The sequence below is a fragment of the Lissotriton vulgaris genome, chromosome 5 (assembly GCF_964263255.1).
Source record: "Lissotriton vulgaris chromosome 5, aLisVul1.2, whole genome shotgun sequence".
In the NCBI taxonomy this organism is placed as follows: Eukaryota; Metazoa; Chordata; class Amphibia; order Caudata; family Salamandridae; genus Lissotriton; species Lissotriton vulgaris.
This window is the reverse complement of record NC_141693.1, coordinates 1,544,847,849-1,544,865,595: the sequence shown is the minus strand read 5'-3', so window position 1 is coordinate 1,544,865,595 and position 17,747 is coordinate 1,544,847,849. Positions and strand designations below refer to the sequence as shown.

At 40.4% G+C, this 17,747-nt stretch overlaps 8 non-coding genes across 8 annotated transcripts; all 8 read left to right on the top strand.

The window, feature by feature from the left end:
- Positions 1-1,761: 1,761 nt before the first annotated feature.
- TRNAR-UCG (transfer RNA arginine (anticodon UCG)) lies at positions 1,762-1,834 on the top strand. The gene has a single exon. It is a non-coding gene; the product is annotated as a tRNA-Arg (tRNA).
- An 803-nt stretch (positions 1,835-2,637) lies between these two features.
- On the top strand, positions 2,638-2,710 carry TRNAR-UCU (transfer RNA arginine (anticodon UCU)). The gene has a single exon. It is a non-coding gene; the product is annotated as a tRNA-Arg (tRNA).
- Positions 2,711-5,999: 3,289 nt separating this feature from the next.
- On the top strand, positions 6,000-6,072 carry TRNAR-UCU (transfer RNA arginine (anticodon UCU)). Its single transcript has one exon. It is a non-coding gene; the product is annotated as a tRNA-Arg (tRNA).
- A 3,289-nt stretch (positions 6,073-9,361) lies between these two features.
- On the top strand, positions 9,362-9,434 carry TRNAR-UCU (transfer RNA arginine (anticodon UCU)). Its single transcript has one exon. It is a non-coding gene; the product is annotated as a tRNA-Arg (tRNA).
- Positions 9,435-10,954: 1,520 nt separating this feature from the next.
- On the top strand, positions 10,955-11,027 carry TRNAR-CCU (transfer RNA arginine (anticodon CCU)). The gene has a single exon. It is a non-coding gene; the product is annotated as a tRNA-Arg (tRNA).
- A 1,520-nt stretch (positions 11,028-12,547) lies between these two features.
- TRNAR-CCU (transfer RNA arginine (anticodon CCU)) lies at positions 12,548-12,620 on the top strand. Its single transcript has one exon. It is a non-coding gene; the product is annotated as a tRNA-Arg (tRNA).
- A 644-nt stretch (positions 12,621-13,264) lies between these two features.
- On the top strand, positions 13,265-13,337 carry TRNAR-UCG (transfer RNA arginine (anticodon UCG)). The gene has a single exon. It is a non-coding gene; the product is annotated as a tRNA-Arg (tRNA).
- An 805-nt stretch (positions 13,338-14,142) lies between these two features.
- On the top strand, positions 14,143-14,215 carry TRNAR-CCU (transfer RNA arginine (anticodon CCU)). Its single transcript has one exon. It is a non-coding gene; the product is annotated as a tRNA-Arg (tRNA).
- The last annotated feature ends 3,532 nt before the right edge of the window (positions 14,216-17,747 follow it).

Sequence of the window (17,747 nt, the reverse complement as noted above, 5' to 3'; positions counted from 1 at the left end):
TACCTTCTAGACACCTCACACGAGTCCTCGGACGACCTTTAAATGGCGTCGAGTTCATTGGGGCCCCCGTCAAGTCAAGGGAAATTGGTAGATGCATTTGAGGTACAGCCTCTGTGCGGTCGCCCCTCCCAAGTGGGGGGGGTAATTCTGGTTTAGGGATCTGACACCGGTTACGACCTTGCCGTTGGCCCTTAACGTTAGGATGTACAATTTCAAGTTAAATGTTTTGCAGGATGTTAGTTCGGCTAGGAGAACCTTTGTATTAGAAATATGTTAAGGTTAGCCAAACATCGTAATGTGGAAATGAAATTGTACATAATATGAAACTGTTATTTTAATGTTTTGATTTTGTTTCATACTTTTAATAAATACGGCCGGGAGGGTCACTCCCTCCCGCCTTCCAAAAGTTCAGAACTGTTTCCGTTTTTCCCATCCTTGGGGATTGCGTCGAGAGGGGGTGGCGGGTATCTCAGCCATATGGGTTTTTAGCTTAAGGGTGTGTAGATGAAATGCAAGGTGTGTAAGTATTAGTTCATGGAGTGCTTCAAGTGTAAAAATCTGTATGATTTGTGCAGTTAAAGTGCTAATTTTGCCTACGAGAAAGAAAAGTACTACAGAAGAATTATAAAGGATTGGCACATTGGCTGCCTTTGCTGATGACACAGTTGGCTAATTTGTAAAGCATTGGTCTATTAAGTTGCAGAGTGTGGTTGAACTTGGTTAGGAGACTTGGTGCCTGTTTCTGTGTCCTGCTGAAGACAAGGACGGCTTGATACCACAGTCAAAGCTCAGTTTATTGAGAAAAGCATCCAGGAAAGAAGAAGTGTTGAGTCGAAAGTGGTTCTCCTCCAATTTCTCTCCACTTGCTCGAAATGCAGAGCCTCCATTATAGCACAGAACCGAGTGTTAAAGTCGGGGATGGCAGAGGATGAAAATGGGAAGTTTACTTATGGAGAGAACTGAGAAATGTCCTGTGTGCAGACACCAGTTTTTGACTATTGCATACATTTAAATAATGCCTCAAGACTGCAAGAGTTCATCTGTGCCTCAGTGACCTAATGGCTAAGGCACTGGCCTCCTTATCCAGGGATTGTGGGTTCGAGTCCCATATGAGGTGAAAACCAATATCCACTATTACTTTTCTAGAAAAATGTATATATTTATTACATGCTTCCGCTCAGAAGCTTATGTGGTATTAGGAACTTTGAAATGGTACCATTTTACTTCTGTACTCTTCAGAGTCATGTTGATGTTCTGAAACTACAAAGTAGATTTTTAAACACCTATCCTTGTCAGATGCAACTTTGACCCGGCAGAAGATATTCCTTTGGAAAAAATTATTTGAATTGGATAGGTGTAACTGTTGTGTCTAGAGGTGGTGACAGGCTTTCAGCTACTTGAATAGGGCAAGTCAGGATTCATGAAACGTATACAACCTTTGAGCGTGTGTAAATTGGCATATCCAGAAAGGAGCAGTTTTTACTACTGTCAAAACAGTTTCTCTCCACTTCTAGAAATATCCAGAGCTATGTAAAGCATACAACTTAGCTTTATTCTCATGAAGAAAGAGGTTTAAATGCAAAAAAGAAAACAAAAGCTTATCATACTGGTGACATTTTCATTATATAGATTCCAAAAGAGTGCTTTAATTGAAAGGAGCTGAAAACACACAATGGGATGTAAACCTAAATAACTATAAATATCATATTTCCCATCCTTGCATACCACCTACATTATTAAAATAAGCACAGCAGGACATATGACCGCGTGGCCTAATGGATAAGGCGTCTGACTTCGGATCAGAAGATTGAGGTTTCGAGTCCCTTCGTGGTCGGTTTTTGCCAATGGTCACACAACTCAGCTTTCCATTCAGAATGGAAGCAGGCTCTTCCAATACTCTTATAGCCATCATGTTCTCATTCCTAATTATTCATGAAGTGGAGTACATACTGCACAGTCATTTAGATTGCATCTTCAGCCTAAAATCTTGTCCATGTTAGTGGCATTAAGAAGTGCTTCTATGTACACGCACTGAATATGTAATAGGGTTGCAGAATTTTGACTTGACAGAATGGGTTTTTAGCTTAAGGGTGTGTAGATGAAATGCAAGGTGTGTAAGTATGTGTTCATGGAGGGCTTCAAGTGTAAAATCTGTATGATTTGTGCAGTTAAAGTGCTAATTTTGCCTATGAGAGAGAAAAGTACTACAGAAGAATTATAAAGGATTGGCACATTGGCTGCCTTTGCAGATGACACAGTTGGCTAATTTGTAAAGCATTGATATAATAAGTTGCAGAGTGTGGTTGAATTTGGTTAGGAGACTTGGTGCCTGTTTCTGTGTCCTGCTGAAGACAAGGACGGCTTGATACCACTGTCAAAGCCCAGTTTATTGAGAAAAGCATCCAGGAAAGAAGAAGTGTTGAGTCGAAAGTGGTTCTCCTCCAATTTCTCTCCGCTTGCTCGAAATGCAGAGCCTCCATTATAGCACAGAACAGAGTGTTAAAGTCGGGGATGGAAGAGGATGAAAATGGGAAGTTTACTTATGGAGAGAACTGAGAAATGTCCTGTGTGCAGACACCAGTGTTTGACGATTGAATACATTTAAATAATGCCTCTAGACTGCAAGTGTTTATCTGTGCCTCAGTGGCCTAATGGATAAGGCACTGGCCTTCTAAGCCAGGGATTGTAGGTTCGAGTCCCATCTGAGGTGAAAACCAATATCCGCTCTTACTTTTCCAGAAAAATTTATATATTTATTACATGCTTCCGCTCAGAAGCTTATGAGGTATTAGGAACTTTGAAATGGTACCATTTTACTTCTGTACTCTTCAGGGTCATGTTGGTGTTCTGAAACTACAAAGTAGATTTTTAAACACCTATCTTTGTCAGATGCAACTTTGACCCGGCAGAAGATATTCCTTTGGAAAAAATGATTTGAATTGGATTGGTGTAACTGTTGTTTCTAGAGGTGGTGACAGGCTTTCAGCTACTTGAATAGGGCAAGGCAGGATTCATGAAACGTATACAACCTTTGAGCGTGTGTAAATTAGCATATCCAGAAAGGAGCAGTTTGTACTACTGTAAAAACAGTTTCTCTCCACTTCTGGAAATATCCAGAGCTATGTAAAGCATACAACTGAGCTTTAATAATCAATTCTCAAAATTCTTCCCCTTATCCAGAGGGACAAGACAAGGCTGTCCTCTCTCCCCTTTACTCTTTATTCTTTGTCTTGAACCCTTTCTCATTAAAATCCGCTCTAACCCCCTAATTCAGGGGTTCAAACAGTCATCGATGGAGACAAAAATTTCGGCTTATGCCGATGATGTCCTGGTTTATATGGCTAACCCTGTCTCTTCCCTTCCTCCGTTTTTAGAAGAAGTCCGCTTATACTCCTCTGTTTCTGGTTATAAACTTAATCTTTCTAAAACGGAGGTCCTACCCCTCAACTCATCTTGTTACCAATATATGTTTGCATCGACGGATTTTGCATGGTGTCCCTCCAAGATCAAATACCTAGGTATTTGGTTCTCCTCTACCTTGCGTGACACACTCAAACTGACCTTTACCTCCCTTACTCAAAAGATTCAATCACTCCTTCAATTATGGTCTCCCCTTTTCCTCTCCTGGTGGGGTTGTTTAGACACCATCAAAATGATGATTTCTCCACATATTTTATACACTGTATCCATGCTACCTGTGAAAATCCCTAAATTATATTTCAATCGGCTGAACTCCATCTGCTCCAAATTTCTGTGGAACAATAAAAGACCTCGTATTGCCTTACATAAACTTATACGCCCGAAATCTGAAGGTGGGGTCCGCTTTCCTGATTTCCAATCGTACCATTCTGCCTTTTTAATAAAACAAGCCTTCTCATTGGCGTTCGATTTCAACGATACCCCTCTACCCAGATGGATTGCTGTCGAAAGGTCCTTGTTAAAGGATTTTTCTTTCCAACAACCCTTTTCATGTCAAATTGTTCATTCTTGACTACACACCCTGTACTGAAATACTCACATACTCTGATGCACAGCATATTCTCGAAAGACTCGTCCCCACTACAAACTTTTCTTTCCTCTAGCGTATGGTATAACAAATATCTTAAGTACAAGGGTAAATCTTTCTATTTCAAGTATTGGAAAGAAAAGGATATTATGTTTGTGTACCAATTTTTTTCTGATTCATCCATTATTTCATTTGATGCACTGCAAACTATGTTTGATTTACCTGCACATTTTCGCAAAGAATTTGACATTATTACATCTGCCATTTTATCTCACCTATCTACCCTTCCTACTTTTGATTTCCTTCCTTCCCTTACTCCTTCCACTCCTTTATATACTATGTTTACTCAACAAATACCCAAAGCTGCTCTAATTTATAAACTATTATTAGAGAATGTTGGCCTTAGGCCTAAAACCGTTGCTGAAACTGTTTGGGAAACTGATTTATCTTTCTCGTTATCTGTTGATGTTTGGGATCGCTTATGGTCTAAACTGTTTAAGACTTCGATTGCAGCCCGTATTACTCAGTCACTTTTTTTTCTTTACCATAGAGCTCTTATTACCCCTGTAAGCATAACAAAATTCTCCCCTTCCTCCTCACCCCTTTGTTGGTCCTGTTCCTCTCACCCAGGCACACTCAAACACCTTTTATTTGATTGCCCATCAGTTCTCACTTTTTGGAACGCAGTTTGGAATTATTGCATGCGTATTTTTCATTTCTCGGAACCATTTTCATCGTTGCATATTTTTTTGGGTTCCCTATCAGATGTTTTGGACTTACATTCGTATAACGTTAAATTGTTTGATCTTCTCATTGCAACTGCTTTCAAAGTAATTTTGTCTTGCTGGAAGGATAACTCTAAATTGTCTGTGCATACATGGTGGAATTTTGTATGTGATGAGCACAGAATTGCAATTGCTTCTTCTTCTTCTGTCGCCTTAAAAATTAAATCTGATCTTACCTGGCTACCTTTCTCTACCTTCTTATCCTCTTATCCCCCTCCCTAACCTTTCCCTCCTTTTTCTCTCTTTTCTTCTTTTTCTCTCTTCTTTTCTTCTCTTGCTTTCTCTCTACTATTTTCTTCCATTTCCTATTTTCTCTGAACCTTTTTACATCTCCACTTATCTTTTATGATTATCACATATTGGTTCTGTTCTATGTCATGCTGTTATATTATACTGTACTATTTTTCTTAAACGAAATAAAAACCTTATTAAACTGAAAAAAAGAATGGAAGCAGGCTCTTCCAATACTCTTATAGCCATCATGTTCTCATTCCTAATTATTCATGAAGTGGAGTACATACTGCACAGTCATTTAGATTGCATCTTCAGCCTAAAATCTTGTCCATGTTAGTGGCATTAAGAAGTGCTTCTATGTACACGCACTGAATATGTAATAGGGTTGCAGAATTTTGACTTGACAGAATGGGTTTTTAGCTTAAGGGTGTGTAGATGAAATGCAAGGTGTGTAAGTATGTGTTCATGGAGGGCTTCAAGTGTAAAATCTGTATGATTTGTGCAGTTAAAGTGCTAATTTTGCCTATGAGAGAGAAAAGTACTACAGAAGAATTATAAAGGATTGGCACATTGGCTGCCTTTGCAGATGACACAGTTGGCTAATTTGTAAAGCATTGATATAATAAGTTGCAGAGTGTGGTTGAATTTGGTTAGGAGACTTGGTGCCTGTTTCTGTGTCCTGCTGAAGACAAGGACGGCTTGATACCACTGTCAAAGCCCAGTTTATTGAGAAAAGCATCCAGGAAAGAAGAAGTGTTGAGTCGAAAGTGGTTCTCCTCCAATTTCTCTCCACTTGCTCGAAATGCAGAGCCTCCATTATAGCACAGAACAGAGTGTTAAAGTCGGGGATGGAAGAGGATGAAAATGGGAAGTTTACTTATGGAGAGAACTGAGAAATGTCCTGTGTGCAGACACCAGTGTTTGACGATTGAATACATTTAAATAATGCCTCTAGACTGCAAGTGTTTATCTGTGCCTCAGTGGCCTAATGGATAAGGCACTGGCCTTCTAAGCCAGGGATTGTAGGTTCGAGTCCCATCTGAGGTGAAAACCAATATCCGCTCTTACTTTTCCAGAAAAATTTATATATTTATTACATGCTTCCGCTCAGAAGCTTATGAGGTATTAGGAACTTTGAAATGGTACCATTTTACTTCTGTACTCTTCAGGGTCATGTTGGTGTTCTGAAACTACAAAGTAGATTTTTAAACACCTATCTTTGTCAGATGCAACTTTGACCCGGCAGAAGATATTCCTTTGGAAAAAATGATTTGAATTGGATTGGTGTAACTGTTGTTTCTAGAGGTGGTGACAGGCTTTCAGCTACTTGAATAGGGCAAGGCAGGATTCATGAAACGTATACAACCTTTGAGCGTGTGTAAATTAGCATATCCAGAAAGGAGCAGTTTGTACTACTGTAAAAACAGTTTCTCTCCACTTCTGGAAATATCCAGAGCTATGTAAAGCATACAACTGAGCTTTAATAATCAATTCTCAAAATTCTTCCCCTTATCCAGAGGGACAAGACAAGGCTGTCCTCTCTCCCCTTTACTCTTTATTCTTTGTCTTGAACCCTTTCTCATTAAAATCCGCTCTAACCCCCTAATTCAGGGGTTCAAACAGTCATCGATGGAGACAAAAATTTCGGCTTATGCCGATGATGTCCTGGTTTATATGGCTAACCCTGTCTCTTCCCTTCCTCCGTTTTTAGAAGAAGTCCGCTTATACTCCTCTGTTTCTGGTTATAAACTTAATCTTTCTAAAACGGAGGTCCTACCCCTCAACTCATCTTGTTACCAATATATGTTTGCATCGACGGATTTTGCATGGTGTCCCTCCAAGATCAAATACCTAGGTATTTGGTTCTCCTCTACCTTGCGTGACACACTCAAACTGACCTTTACCTCCCTTACTCAAAAGATTCAATCACTCCTTCAATTATGGTCTCCCCTTTTCCTCTCCTGGTGGGGTCGTTTAGACACCATCAAAATGATGATTTCTCCACATATTTTATACACTGTATCCATGCTACCTGTGAAAATCCCTAAATTATATTTCAATCGGCTGAACTCCATCTGCTCCAAATTTCTGTGGAACAATAAAAGACCTCGTATTGCCTTACATAAACTTATACGCCCGAAATCTGAAGGTGGGGTCCGCTTTCCTGATTTCCAATCGTACCATTCTGCCTTTTTAATAAAACAAGCCTTCTCATTGGCGTTCGATTTCAACGATACCCCTCTACCCAGATGGATTGCTGTCGAAAGGTCCTTGTTAAAGGATTTTTCTTTCCAACAACCCTTTTCATGTCAAATTGTTCATTCTTGACTACACACCCTGTACTGAAATACTCACATACTCTGATGCACAGCATATTCTCGAAAGACTCGTCCCCACTACAAACTTTTCTTTCCTCTAGCGTATGGTATAACAAATATCTTAAGTACAAGGGTAAATCTTTCTATTTCAAGTATTGGAAAGAAAAGGATATTATGTTTGTGTACCAATTTTTTTCTGATTCATCCATTATTTCATTTGATGCACTGCAAACTATGTTTGATTTACCTGCACATTTTCGCAAAGAATTTGACATTATTACATCTGCCATTTTATCTCACCTATCTACCCTTCCTACTTTTGATTTCCTTCCTTCCCTTACTCCTTCCACTCCTTTATATACTATGTTTACTCAACAAATACCCAAAGCTGCTCTAATTTATAAACTATTATTAGAGAATGTTGGCCTTAGGCCTAAAACCGTTGCTGAAACTGTTTGGGAAACTGATTTATCTTTCTCGTTATCTGTTGATGTTTGGGATCGCTTATGGTCTAAACTGTTTAAGACTTCGATTGCAGCCCGTATTACTCAGTCACTTTTTTTTCTTTACCATAGAGCTCTTATTACCCCTGTAAGCATAACAAAATTCTCCCCTTCCTCCTCACCCCTTTGTTGGTCCTGTTCCTCTCACCCAGGCACACTCAAACACCTTTTATTTGATTGCCCATCAGTTCTCACTTTTTGGAACGCAGTTTGGAATTATTGCATGCGTATTTTTCATTTCTCGGAACCATTTTCATCGTTGCATATTTTTTTGGGTTCCCTATCAGATGTTTTGGACTTACATTCGTATAACGTTAAATTGTTTGATCTTCTCATTGCAACTGCTTTCAAAGTAATTTTGTCTTGCTGGAAGGATAACTCTAAATTGTCTGTGCATACATGGTGGAATTTTGTATGTGATGAGCACAGAATTGCAATTGCTTCTTCTTCTTCTGTCGCCTTAAAAATTAAATCTGATCTTACCTGGCTACCTTTCTCTACCTTCTTATCCTCTTATCCCCCTCCCTAACCTTTCCCTCCTTTTTCTCTCTTTCCTTCTTTTTCTCTCTTCTTTTCTTCTCTTGCTTTCTCTCTACTATATTCTTCCATTTCCTATTTTCTCTGAACCTTTTTACATCTCCACTTATCTTTTATGATTATCGCATATTGGTTCTGTTCTATGTCATGCTGTTATATTATACTGTACTATTTTTCTTAAACGAAATAAAAACCTTATTAAACTGAAAAAAAGAATGGAAGCAGGCTCTTCCAATACTCTTATAGCCATCATGTTCTCATTCCTAATTATTCATGAAGTGGAGTACATACTGCACAGTCATTTAGATTGCATCTTCAGCCTAAAATCTTGTCCATGTTAGTGGCATTAAGAAGTGCTTCTATGTACACGCACTGAATATGTAATAGGGTTGCAGAATTTTGACTTGACAGAATGGGTTTTTAGCTTAAGGGTGTGTAGATGAAATGCAAGGTGTGTAAGTATGTGTTCATGGAGGGCTTCAAGTGTAAAATCTGTATGATTTGTGCAGTTAAAGTGCTAATTTTGCCTATGAGAGAGAAAAGTACTACAGAAGAATTATAAAGGATTGGCACATTGGCTGCCTTTGCAGATGACACAGTTGGCTAATTTGTAAAGCATTGATATAATAAGTTGCAGAGTGTGGTTGAATTTGGTTAGGAGACTTGGTGCGTGTTTCTGTGTCCTGCTGAAGACAAGGACGGCTTGATACCACTGTCAAAGCCCAGTTTATTGAGAAAAGCATCAAGGAAAGAAGAAGTGTTGAGTCGAAAGTGGTTCTCCTCCAATTTCTCTCCACTTGCTCGAAATGCAGAGCCTCCATTATAGCACAGAACAGAGTGTTAAAGTCGGGGATGGAAGAGGATGAAAATGGGAAGTTTACTTATGGAGAGAACTGAGAAATGTCCTGTGTGCAGACACCAGTGTTTGACGATTGAATACATTTAAATAATGCCTCTAGACTGCAAGTGTTTATCTGTGCCTCAGTGGCCTAATGGATAAGGCACTGGCCTTCTAAGCCAGGGATTGTAGGTTCGAGTCCCATCTGAGGTGAAAACCAATATCCGCTCTTACTTTTCCAGAAAAATTTATATATTTATTACATGCTTCCGCTCAGAAGCTTATGAGGTATTAGGAACTTTGAAATGGTACCATTTTACTTCTGTACTCTTCAGGGTCATGTTGGTGTTCTGAAACTACAAAGTAGATTTTTAAACACCTATCTTTGTCAGATGCAACTTTGACCCGGCAGAAGATATTCCTTTGGAAAAAATGATTTGAATTGGATTGGTGTAACTGTTGTTTCTAGAGGTGGTGACAGGCTTTCAGCTACTTGAATAGGGCAAGGCAGGATTCATGAAACGTATACAACCTTTGAGCGTGTGTAAATTAGCATATCCAGAAAGGAGCAGTTTGTACTACTGTAAAAACAGTTTCTCTCCACTTCTGGAAATATCCAGAGCTATGTAAAGCATACAACTGAGCTTTAATCTCATGAAGAAAGAGGTGTAAATGCAAAAAAGAAAACAAAAGCTTATCGTACTGGTGACATTCTCATTATATAGATTCCAAAAGAGTGCTTTAATTGAAAGGAGCTGAAAAAACACAATGGGATGTAAACCTAAATAACTATCAATATTGTATTTCCCATCCTTGCATACCACCTACATTATAAAAATAAGCACAGCAGGACATATGACCGCGTGGCCTAATGGATAAAGTGTCTGACTTCGGATCAGAAGATTGAGGGTTCGAGTCCCTTCATGGTCGGTTTTTGCCAATGGACACACAACTCAGCTTTCCGTTCAGAATGGAAGCAGGCTCTTCCAATACTCTTATAGCCATCATGTTCTCATTCCTAATTATTCATGAAGTGGAGTACATACTGCCCAGTCATTTAGATTGCAGCTTCAGCCTAAAATGTTGTCCATGTTAGTGGCATTAAGAAGTGCTTCTATGTACACGCACTGAATATGTAATAGGGTTGCAGAATTTTGACTTGACAGAATGGGTTTTTAGCTTAAGGGTGTGTAGATGAAATGCAAGGTGTGTAAGTATGTGTTCATGGAGTGCTTCAAGTGTAAAATCTGTATGATTTGTGCAGTTAAAGTGCTAATTTTGCCTACCAGAAAGAAAAGTACTAAAGAAAAATTATAAAGGATTGGCACATTGGCTGCCTTTGCTGATGACACAGTTGGCTAATTTGTAAAGCATTGGTCTATTAAGTTGCAGAGTGTGGTTGAACTTGGTTAGGAGACTTGATGCCTGTTTCTGTGTCCTGCTGAATACAAGGACGGCTTGATACCACTGTCAAAGCCCAGTTTATTGAGAAAAGCATCCAGGAAAGAAGAAGTGTTGAGTCGAAAGTGGTTCTCCTCCAATTTCTCTCCACTTGCTCGAAATGCAGAGCCTCCATTATAGCACAGAACAGAGTGTTAAAGTCGGGGATGGAAGAGGATGAAAATGGGAAGTTTACTTATGGAGAGAACTGAGAAATGTCCTGTGTGCAGATACCAGTGTTTGACGATTGAATACATTTAAATAATGCCTCGAGACTGCAAGTGTTTCACTGTGCCTCAGTGGCCTAATGGATAAGGCACTGGCCTCCTAAGCCAGGGATTGTGGGTTCAAGTCCCATCTGAGGTGAAAACCAGTATCCACTATTACTTTTCTAGAAAAAATTATATATTTATTACATGCTTCCGCTCAGAAGCTTATGAGGTATTAGGAACTTTGAAATGGTACCATTTTACTTCTGTACTCTTCGGACTCATGTTGGTGTTCTGAAACTACAAAGTAGATTTTTAAACCCCTATCTTTGTCAGATGCAACTTTGACCCAGCAGAAGATATTCCTTTGGAAAAAATGATTTGAATTGGATTGGTGTAACTGTTGTTTCTAGAGGTGGTGACAGGCTTTCAGCTACTTGAATAGGGCAAGTCAGGATTCATGAAACACAAACAACCTTTGAGCGTGTGTAAATTGGCATATCCAGAAAGGAGCAGTTTGTACTACTGTCAAAACAGTTTCTCTCCACTTCTGGAAATATCCAGAGCTATGTAAAGCATACAACTGAGCTTTAATCTCATGAAGAAAGAGGTTTGAATGCAAAAAAGAAAACAAAAGCTTATCGTACTGGTGACATTTTCATTATATAGATTCCAAAAGAGTGCTTTAATTGAAAGGAGCTGAAAACACACAATGGGATGTAAACCTAAATAACTATAAATATCATATTTCCCATCCTTGCATACCACCTACATTATAAAAATAAGCACAGCAGGGCATATGACCGCGTGGCCTAATGGATAAGGCGTCTGACTTCAGATCAGAAGATTGAGGGTTCGAGTCCCTTCGTGGTCGGTTTTTGCCAATGGTCACACAACTCAGCTTTCCATTCAGAATGGAAGCAGGCTCTTCCAATACTCTTATAGCCATCATGTTCTCATTCCTAATTATTCATGAAGTGGAATACATACTGCACAGTCATTTAGATTGCATATTCAGCCTAAAATCTTGTTCATGTTAGTGGCATTAAGAAGTGCTTCTATGTACACGCACTGAATATGTAATAGGGTTGCAGAATTTTGACTTGACAGAATGGGTTTTTAGCTTAAGGGTGTGTAGATGAAATGCAAGGTGTGTAAGTATGTGTTCATGGAGTGCTTCAAGTGTAAAATCTGTATGATTTGTGCAGTTAAAGTGCTAATTTTGCCTACGAGAAAGAAAAGTACTACAGAGGAATTATAAAGGATTGGCATATTGGCTGCCTTTGCTGATGACACAGTTGGCTAATTTGTAAAGCATTGGTATAATAAGTTGCAGAGTGTGGTTGAACTTGGTTAGGAGACTTGGTGCCTGTTTCTGTGTCCTGCTGAAGACAAGGACGGCTTGATACCACTGTCAAAGGCCAGTTTATTGAGAAAAGCATCCAGGAAAGAAGAAGTGTTGAGTCGAAAGTGGTTCTCCTCCAATTTCTCTCCACTTGCTCGAAATGCAGAGCCTCCATTATAGCACAGAACAGAGTGTTAAAGTCGGGGATGGAAGAGGATGAAAATGGGAAGTTTACTTATGGAGAGAACTGAGAAATGTCCTGTGTGCAGACACCAGTGTTTGACGATTGAATACATTTAAATAATGCCTCTAGACTGCAAGTGCTTATCTGTGCCTCAGTGGCCTAATGGATAAGGCACTGGCCTCCTAAGCCAGGGATTGTGGGTTCGAGTCCCATCTGAGGTGAAAACCAATATCCACTATTACTTTTCTAGAAAAATTTATATATTTATTACACGCTTCCGCTCAGAAGCTTATGAGGTATTAGGAACTTTGAAATGGTACCATTTTACTTCTGTACTCTTTGGACTCATGTTGGTGTTCTGAAACTACAAAGTAGATTTTTGAACACCTATCTTTGTCAGATGCAACTTTGATCCAGCAGAAGATATTCCTTTGGAAAAAATGATTTGAATTGGATTGGTGTAACTGTTGTTTCTAGAGGTGGTGACAGGCTTTCAGCTACTTGAATAGGGCAAGTCAGGATTCATGAAACACATACAACCTTTGAGCGTATGTAAATTGGCATATCCAGAAAGGAGCAGTTTGTACTACTGTCAAAACATTTTCTCTCCACTTCTGGAAATATCCAGAGCTTTGTAAAACATACAACTGAGCTTTAATCTCATGAAGAAAGAGGTTTAAATGCAAAAAAGAAAACAAAAGGTTATCGTACGGGTGACATTTTCATTATATAGATTCCAAAAGAGTGCTTTAATTGAAAGGAGCTGAAAACACACAATGTGATGTAAACCTAAAGAACTATAAATATAATATTTCCCATCCTTGCATATCACCTACATTGTAAAAATAAGCACAGCAGGACATATGACCGTGTGGCCTAATGGATAAGGCGTCTGACTTCGGATCAGAAGATTGAGGGTTCGAGTCCCTTCGTGGTCGGTTTTTGCCAATGGTCACACAACTCAGCTTTCTATTCAGAATGGAAGCAGGCTCTTCCAATACTCTTATAGCCATCATGTTCTCATTCCTGATTATTCATGAAGTGGAGTACATACTGCACAGTCATTTAGATTGCATATTCAGCCTAAAATCTTGTTCATGTTAGTGGCATTAAGAAGTGCTTCTATGTACACGCACTGAATATGTAATATAGGGTTGCAGAATTTTGACTTGACAGAATGGGTTTTTAGCTTAAGGGTGTGTAGATGAAATGCAAGGTGTGTAAGTATGTGTTCATGGAGTGCTTCAAGTGTAAAATCTGTATGATTTGTGCAGTTAAAGTGCTAATTTTGCCTACGAGAAAGAAAAGTACTACAGAAGAATTATAAAGGATTGGCACATTGGCTGCCTTTGCTGATGACACAGTTGGCTAATTTGTAAAGCATTGGTATAATAAGTTGCAGAGTGTGGTTGAACTTGGTTAGGAGACTTGGTGCCTGTTTCTGTGTCCTGCTGACGACAAGGACGGCTTGATACCACTGTCAAAGCCCAGTTTATTGAGAAAAGCATCCAGGAAAGAAGAAGTGTTGAGTCGAAAGTGGTTCTCCTCCAATTTCTCTCCACTTTCTCGAAATGCAGAGCCTCCATTATAGCACAGAACAGAGTGTTAAAGTCGGGGATGGAAGAGGATGAAAATGGGAAGTTTACTTATGGAGAGAACTGAGAAATGTCCTGTGTGCAGACACCACTGTTTTTCGATTGAATACATTTAAATAATGCCTCTAGACTGCAAGTGTTTCACTGTGCCTCAGTGGCCTAATGGATAAGGCACTGGCCTCCTAAGCCAGGGATTGTGGGTTCAAGTCCCATCTGAGGTGAAAACCAGTATCCACTCTTACTTTTCCAGAAAAATGTATATATTTATTACATGCTTCCGCTCAGAAGCTTATGAGGTATTAGGAACTTTGAAATGGTACCATTTTACTTCTGTACTCTTCAGGGTCATGTTGGTGTTCTGAAACTACAAAGTAGATTTTTAAACACCTATCTTTGTCAGATGCAACTTTGACCCGGCAGAATATATTCCTTTGGAAAAAATGATTTGAATTGGATAGGTGTAACTGTTGTTTCTAGAGGTGGTGACAGGCTTTCAGCTACTTGAATAGGGCAAGGCAGGATTCATGAAACGTATACAACCTTTGAGCGTGTGTAAATTGGCATATCCAGAAAGGAGCAGTTTGCACTACTGTCAAAACAGTTTCTCTCCACTTCTGGAAATATCCAGAGCTATGTAAAGCATACAACTGAGCTTTAATCTCATGAAGAAAGAGGTTTAAATGCAAAAAAGAAAACAAAAGCTTATCGTACTGGTGACATTCTCATTATATAGATTCCAAAAGAGTGCTTTAATTGAAAGGAGCTGAAAAAACACAATGGGATGTAAACCTAAATAACTATCAATATCATATTTCCCATCCTTGCATACCACCTACATTATAAAAATAAGCACAGCAGGACATATGACCGCGTGGCCTAATGGATAATGCGTCTGCCTTCGGATCAGAAGCTTGAGGGTTCGAGTCCCTTCGTGGTCCATTTTTGCCAATGGTCACACAACTCAGATTTCCGTTCAGAATGGAAGCAGGCTCTTCCAATACTCTTATAGCCATCATTTTCTCATTCCTAATTATTCATGAAGTGGAGTACATACTGCACAGTCATTTAGATTGCATCTTCAGCCTAAAATCTTGTTCATGTTAGTGGCATTAAGAAGTGCTTCTATGTACACGCACGGAATATGTAATAGGGTTGCAGAATTTTGACTTGACAGAATGGGTTTTTAGCTTAAGGGTGTGTAGATGAAATGCAAGGTGTGTAAGTATGTGTTCATGGAGTGCCTCAAGTGTAAAATCTGTATGATTTGTGCAGTTAAAGTGCTAATTTTGCCTACGAGAAAGAGAAGTACTACAGAAGAATTATGAAGGATTGGCACATTGGCTGCCTTTGCTGATGACACAGTTGGCTAATTTGTGAAGCATTGGTCTATTAAGTTGCAGAGTGTGGTTGAACTTGGTTAGGAGACTTGGTGCCTGTTTCTGTGTCCTGCTGAAGACAAGGACGGCTTGATACCACTGTCAAAGCCCAGTTTATTGAGAAAAGCATCCAGGAAAGAAGAAGTGTTGAGTCGAGAGTGGTTCTCCTCCAATTTCTCTCCACTTGCTCGAAATGCAGAGAGTCCATTATAGCACAGAACAGAGTGTTAAAGTCGGGGATGGAAGAGGATGAAAATGAGAAGTTTACTTATGGAGAGAACTGAGAAATATCCTGTGTGCAGACACCAGTGTTTGACGATTGAATACATTTAAATAATGCCTCTAGACTGCAACTGTTTAGCTGTGCCTCAGTGGCCTAATGGATAAGGCACTGGCCTCCAAAGCCAGGGATTGTGGGTTTGAGTCCCTTCTTAGGTGAAAACCAATATCCGCTCTTACTTTTCCAGAAAAATTGATATATTTATTACATGCTTCCGCTCAGAAGCTTATGTGGGATTAGGAACTTTGAAATGGTACCATTTTACTTCTGTACTCTTCAGGGTCATGTTGGTGTTCTGAAACTACAAAGTAGATTTTTAAACACCTATCTTTGTCAGATGCAACTTTGACCCGGCAGAGGATATTCCTTTGGAAAAAATGATTTGAATTGGATTGGTGTAACTGTTGTTTCTAGAGGTGGTGACAGGCTTTCAGCTACTTGAATAGGGCAAGGCAGGATTCATGAAACATATACAACCTTTGAGCGTGTGTAAATTGGCATATCCAGAAAGGAGCAGTTTGTACTACTGTCAAAACAGTTTCTCTCCACTTCTGGAAATATCCAGAGCTATGTAAAGCATACAACTGAGCTTTAATCTCATGAAGAAAGAGGTTTAAATGCAAAAAAGAAAACAAAAGCTTATCCTACTTGTGACATTCTCATTATATAGATTCCAAAAGAGTGCTTTAATTGAAAGGAGCTGAAAAAACACAATGGGATGTAAACCTAAATAACTATCAATATCATATTTCCCATCCTTGCATACTACCTACATTATAAAAATAAGCACAGCAGGACATATGACCGTGTAGCCTAATGGATAAGGTGTCTGACTTCGGATCAGAAGATTGAGGGATTGAGTCCCTTCGTGGTCGGTTTTTGCCAATGGACATACAACTCAGCTTTCCGTTCAGAATGGAAGCAGGCTCTTCCAATACTCTTATAGCCATCATGTTCTCATTCCTAATTATTCATGAAGTGGAGTACATACTGCACAGTCATTTAGATTGCATCTTCAGCCTAAAATCTTGTCCATGTTAGTGGCATTAAGATGTGCTTCTATGTACACGCACTGAATATGTAATAGGGTTGCAGAATTTTGACTTGACAGAATGGGTTTTTAGCTTAAGGGTGTGTAGATGAAATGCAAGGTGTGTAAGTATCAATCAATCAATCAATCAATCAGTGACACTTGTAAAGCGCGCTACATACCCGTAGGGTCTCAAGGCGCTTGGGGGGGGGGGTGCCGCTACTGCTCGAACAGCCAGGTCTTCAGCTTCTTCCTGAAGGAGAGGTGGTCTTGGGTCAGGCGCAGGTCGGACGGGAGGGAGTTCCAGGTCTTGGCGGCCAGGTAGGAGAAGGACCTTCCTCCTGTAGTCGCTCTTCGGATGCGGGGGACGGCGGCGAGGGCGTGGTTGGCTGATCGGAGGTGGCGTTTGGGAGCGTAGAAGTTGACTCGGCTGTTGAGGTAGCTCGGGCCTTGGTCGTGTAGGGCTTTGTGTGCGTGGGTGAGGAGGCGGAAGGTGATTCTCTTGTTGATGGGGAGCCAGTGAAGGTCTCTCAGATGTCCGGAGATGTGGCTGGATCGTGGGATGTCGAGGATGAGTCTGGCTGAGGCGTTTTGGATCCGCTGGAGTCTCTTCTGGAGCTTGGCGGTGGTCCCGGCGTAGAGGGCGTTGCCGTAGTCCAGTCGGCTGGTGACGAGGGCCTGGGTGACGGTCTTCCTGGTCTCTGTGGGGATCCACCAGAAGATCTTCCGTAGCATGCGTAGGATGTTGAAGCACGCCGAGGAGACGCTGTTAACTTGCCTGGTCATGGAGAGGGAGGAGTCCAGGATGAAGCCCAGGTTTCGTGCATGGTCTGTCGGTTTGGGTGCGGTGCCCAGGGCGGGAGGCAACCAGGAGTCGTCCCAGGCGGAGGGTGAGGAGCCCAGGATGAGGACCTCCGTCTTGTCCGAGTTCAGTTTCAGGCGGCTGGTCGTCATCCACTCGGCTACCTCTCTCATCCCTTCGTGCAGGTTGGCTCTGGCGGCGGCGGGTCGTTGGTCAGGGAGAGGATCAGCTGGGTGTCGTCGGCGTAGGAGATGATGCTGAGGTG